The 5,264-nt window shown below is 42.4% G+C and overlaps 1 long non-coding RNA gene across 1 annotated transcript in view; it reads right to left on the bottom strand.

Annotated features, from left to right (window-relative positions):
• The window catches only part of LOC109307140, a 27,743-nt gene extending 22,883 nt beyond the window's left edge, over positions 1-4,860 (bottom strand). Inside the window, exon 1 of the long non-coding RNA XR_002100178.1 lies at positions 4,787-4,860. This is a non-coding gene — a long non-coding RNA (uncharacterized LOC109307140). The remainder of the gene's footprint in view (positions 1-4,786) is intronic.
• Positions 4,861-5,264: the final 404 nt, after the last annotated feature.

Raw genomic sequence — 5,264 nt, 5'->3', positions numbered from 1 at the left:
CCCGCACAGTGTGGGACAGGCTGACAGCCCCAGCAGCCCCAGCCTGGGTCTGCTGCCCCCCTCTGCTGTCCTGTGCTGCCCTGGTGGGCTCTGCCAGGAGGCCCTGGAGCCCCCCCCACCCCTGCTTCTAAGGTAAGCAGGGGCTTCCCCCCCCTTTTTTTTTCCTGTTCCTTTTCTGAGTTTTTTTTTAAAGTGGTGGTGCCTGGGGTTGGGGTAGGCATGGGAGGGTAGCCATGGCGGCCTGGGGATTCAAGTTGGGGGAGGCTGGGTGGGGCAGCCATTGGGGGGCTGCAGCAACTGGTGCAGGATGGGGCCAGGTGAGGCAGCAATCAGGGGGCTGGGGTGGGGCATGTGGGCCTTGCGGATGGTGGTAGTAGCTCCTGCGGGGAACATTTGGCCCCCTTTGGGGGACTGTACCCCTTGTGTGGGGGCCAAATCCCCTGTTGGGGGGCCAACCCCCTGTTGGGGGGCCAACCCCTTTGTGTAGGGATGAATTCCCTGTTGAGGGGTGAACCCCCTGTTGGGGGGATGTAGCCCTTGTGTGGGGGGCTGAACGCTCTGTTGGAGGGCCAAACCTTTGTGTGGGGGATGAACCCCCTGTTGGGGGGGCAAACCCCTTGTGTGGGGGCCATTGCCCTGTGGGAGGGCAGCAAAATATGTATTTATGAATTCATAATAAAATTCACTTTACTATTATGGTAAGAGACTTGCTTTAACACTGTAAGATATATCAATAAAACATTGTCCAATTGATCGCTGTCTCTGTTTCACTCTCTCTCTTTATAGTTGTCTTTTGTTTTACTTGTAAAGGAACATTGATTTGGGGGTATTTTTACAGAGTGACTTTGGAATTTTTTTTTTATTAGGGATTTATCAGGGAGGACATGCTTTCACAGTTCAAAGCAGACCACCACATCCAGAACATCTTCCAGGCAATAGCTGCCCAGATGGTGAGGCAGGGGGCACACGTGGCAGTTGTGCCACATAGAGGCCAACACTGCAACCACAGACCACTGGCAGCTGGCCCAGAGGGGCAGGGTGCAGGGAACTCTCAGGGCTACTTCAGCAGTTCAGCTGGCACGAGGGGTAGTGTCCCAAGTTACCAATTGGCTGGGCCCCAGAAACTCCTGAGAGCTAGTAGGCCTGAGCTACTTGCCAGGGTGGCTTTTTATACTTCTGAGGCCAGGACATGGCAGCTTTTTATATTGCTGGGGACAGCACAGGTACTGGCCCTGGGCTCTAGCTCCCCCTGCCTGAAGATCCAGGAGGATTCAGGCAGGATTATTTTGCCCCAAGTGGCACAATTTGCTCCACACCAAAGTGCATGTCTGAGCACATGTGCTGAAGCAAAAAGCCCTGGCTCAAATTTGCACTGCTTCTATTTGAGCTGCTGCAAGCACACATGCTTCCATGTGTGGATGCACCCACCGAGTCGTATTATATCTTTATTATTTTATATTAATAAAATATTATAGTTCTTTTATTAGAAAAACTTCTTGTGATGAAGTCCTTTAATGAGACACAAGATCAAAATAGCATACGTGTAACCAAACAGATGCATAAAAAGATGCTTTTATCTTTTAGAATGTCTAAGATGGCTGAAACTAAAAGGTTTTATTGGCTAGGGGCAGATACTACACATAAACTGATTTAAGTGATCAAAAACTGGTTTAAATATGTAACAGAACAGATGTTCAGTGCACATAAGCCAGTTTGAAAATGGCTGAAACTGGTTTGAGATAAACCTGGTTGAATGCAGTATCAGACTTAACTGATTTGGGCCAAACTGGTCTATGCAATGTCTGTGCTAGATCCCTTGCTGATTTCAGATAAACCAGACTCCCCCAGCATGCGGCATGCTTTATGGGCTGGGTGGGGTTGTCTGCTCCACAGCAGGGCTGTCCCCTCCCCTCTGCTCCCTGGCTGCAGCTCCAGCAGAGACTGCAGGTACAGCAGGGTCTGCCTGGCTTCCCCCCATCCTACCCCTCACCCCTCACTGTTCACCTCTCAAGCAACAGTCGTCCTCCCCACTCCCATCTCCCACAAGCACAGACCACAGCCCTATGGATCCTAGGCATGATGTATGCTAGTTAACACTGAGAGGTATCTGTGTGTGGTCTCCAATTTTACCGGGCAGGCAGACGCAACAGTGATTTTTTTTGGAGGGTTTTTTGGAACTAATAAACAGGTCAGCTGGTAAGCTGTTTAAGAAGAGTTTAACTAATGGAGAGAAGCTATTGTTCTGCTGATGGGATGATAAACATTGTTATCAGCCTCCTTCTGGCTTGTTTGCCTGTCAGCTTGCTGCAGACAGTATAAAGAAGCAGGGAGGGACGTTGAAAAGCTCTGTCTCACGGACAGATGCATGCACTGCACACACACCCCTGCCCCAGAGTTCTAGCAGGGGCTGGGGGCTGGCAACACTCCTGCCCCTTGAGCAGCCAGTGGGGAAAAGCCTGGGATGGCACAGGCAGAATTCCCCAAGCAGAGTCCTGCCGGGGCCTTGGCAGCCACAATCCCCCTCCCCTCAAGCTCAACACTGTACAAAGGAAAGAAGGGCTGCTCCAGCATCCCCCAGCTTCTAACCTGTGCAACTGCAGGCATGTGCCTGAATTTCCTCAGTCCAGAGAAAATGGCTGTCTGCTTACAAACCAGTTCAGCCTATCAAAGTTTGACTAACCTGTAAATATTGAATCAATTCAGACTCAGACTTTTTGAATGTCTGTCCCTAGCTATTAAGTCTACTTTACTCTTCAGATTGTTGCCAATCATGATTATAACATTTTTCATGATATTTGATTATATCCTTAAAGACCTTTATCCTGGAGTCTTGTTAATATTAGACCTGGTTGAGAATTTTCCATAAATATATTGAATAGAACATTCAATTTTTGCATGTTTCTCTGGGAAAGTTTCAATTTTTCAGATTTTTTTTTATTTTCCATTAGAATACCCAGGAGATAGAATCAGACAGGGAACCGAGACCACAGCCAAAAGCAAAGATGCAAAGAACCTAAAAAAAGAAATATACTGACATTTCCAAAATAGATGTTTTTCAGAATTTCTATTGTATGCTTTTAAAAAATATTTCAAATGAATCAACTTCATCCTGATGAAGGATGTAAACAAATGTCAAAACAGAGGAATTTCCCATGAGACAAAAAATTCTGCTTTTACTATCTCTAATGGCTTTGTGAGAAAATCAACTTTCATATTTTCAAAAACAATATTCTAGTTTCCAAGTTCTTAAGCTTGAAAATATTATACTGAAATTCTCCCCTCCACCTTCTGCAAAAGCAGAACAAATGTATTTAAATTTATAATTTAAAAAATATCATATTATTTTAAATTCACAGCATGATTTTGGATGGCCTGACTCATGGTTTTCTTTGCTGCTATTATTTATGTATTCTCTGGCAACATTGTATTCAGTATCTACAGTCTGAATTTGCAATGTTGTTTGCATTTTATATATATATAATTTTGATAGAACATCCAGTAGTCCGTTTCACTTTCTGTATGCACTTTTACTGTATGCCCTGTCTGGATTGTAAGAATGATAAGGAAATGTTGAAATCCAAAAAAAATATAGTGGGGAGGGAGTTGAGAATGAAAGTATCCTGACTGCACAAATTGTTGATAGTAGGTTTTGTAAACTTGCAAACTATTTTAACCATATCTTATTTTTTAACGGAAGATTAAGTACCTGAACCATTGAAGGTTTCAAGTGTTTCTTTTATCTTTCATACCTGGATTATCTAGTTACATCTGTCTGTGTTTAACTTATTGTTCCTGAAATTTGCATAACATGAAATTCAGCCAATCTGACGTAATTCATTTCAGTGGCTCTTCCTGTATTGCATTCAGCAAATTACAGAGTCCATAGCTTTCTGAAATTACTACATATATATTTTATGCTTCAACTTAATGTTATCAAATTTCTACCTGTTGGGAAATGGTTTTTCAAACTTTTCCCCTATAGCCATAGGAGAAAGCATTGGCTTGTCTTAATGGGTAGAGAATCTAGTGAGATCTGTAAAAATGAATGCTATGTACTTTCCTACATCTAATATAATCTTGGCTCTCAAGAAAAATATTGAAGATGTTTGGATTATTTTAAGGCCATTCGTTTTAAGGCCATTAATTACTCTCAGTAATGTGACTAAACTGATTGTAGTTAACTGAAGCTAGTGTAACCTAGTGTTTTATGAGGTCAAAAGGTGACAGTATAAAATAAGTCTTCTTTAGACTCCATTGTCAGAGCAGAAAAAGATATGCCTGTCATTGAGATGCTCTTAGGCACCAGGGGAGAAAACTTTCCATTGGCCAATGGAAGAAGCTTTTCTTGTGTGTACTGAACAATGTAAGTAGACATTAATAGGAACAAAATTCTTGTGTATTTTGCCCATCTGAGAAAATATCCATGGAAACATCTGGAGAAAGAAACATCCTGAATTAGAAAGAAATGTACTGTAAACCCTTTACCTTAGAAAGGATCCAAAATAACTCTTTGGCTCTGAACACTCCTTGACCTTTGCAGTGGATTTTGCTGTGGATCTTAAAGGATCTATGTCCCTAGAGTAAGACATACTTGTTTTTTGGATGTGATGTGCCTCTATTCTGTTTGTGTGTTCAAGAGACAGATCTAAATTTGCCCCTGAAAAGAAGATTGGCTTTATGAAGAGAGCAACACTTACAGTTGCATTAATCATGTTAAAAGAAAATACTAAAGAAATATAAATCCTCATGTTTCAGAATTAGAAGGAAATTTCCTGAAGGTTGTTACCTCATAACAGTTGACTTCAGGGTTTCTTCCTCTGAAGGACCTGAAACTAGACATTCTCACAACCTGGTGTCCTAAATGACTCAATTGCCATAGGTCTATGGCAAGTCCTATGACTGCTATATTTACAGCAAGTGTTACTCTAAAAATAAAAGATTAACAGATGCAGATTGGAATGTGAACTAAAATAATAATGAAACCTGTACTTAAGTATGAAACCTGTAGTTAATTATGCAGTTAACTTCTAGTTAATGCCTAACCAGCCAGGGCACTGGGTGTACTCAGGTCAATAAGACAAAAATACAGTATGATTCATCTAAGGCATGAATTATATCTGCCCTGAGTTTACTTAGAGATTTGCTGCTTTTCACTGACAAAACAAACATGCTGCCAAGAAAGGCAAACTTTCCATGCACCCCACAAACCTTTAAAAAACTGCAGAGAGTTTTAACTCTTTGGTGACTGGGTAGGATTTGCTCAG

The sequence above is a fragment of the Crocodylus porosus genome, unplaced genomic scaffold (assembly GCF_001723895.1).
Source record: "Crocodylus porosus isolate Cpor-Errol unplaced genomic scaffold, CroPor_comp1, whole genome shotgun sequence".
Lineage (NCBI taxonomy): Eukaryota > Metazoa > Chordata > Crocodylia > Crocodylidae > Crocodylus > Crocodylus porosus.
The sequence above is the reverse complement of the archived record's forward strand: the minus strand, read 5'-3'. Positions and strand labels throughout refer to the sequence as shown.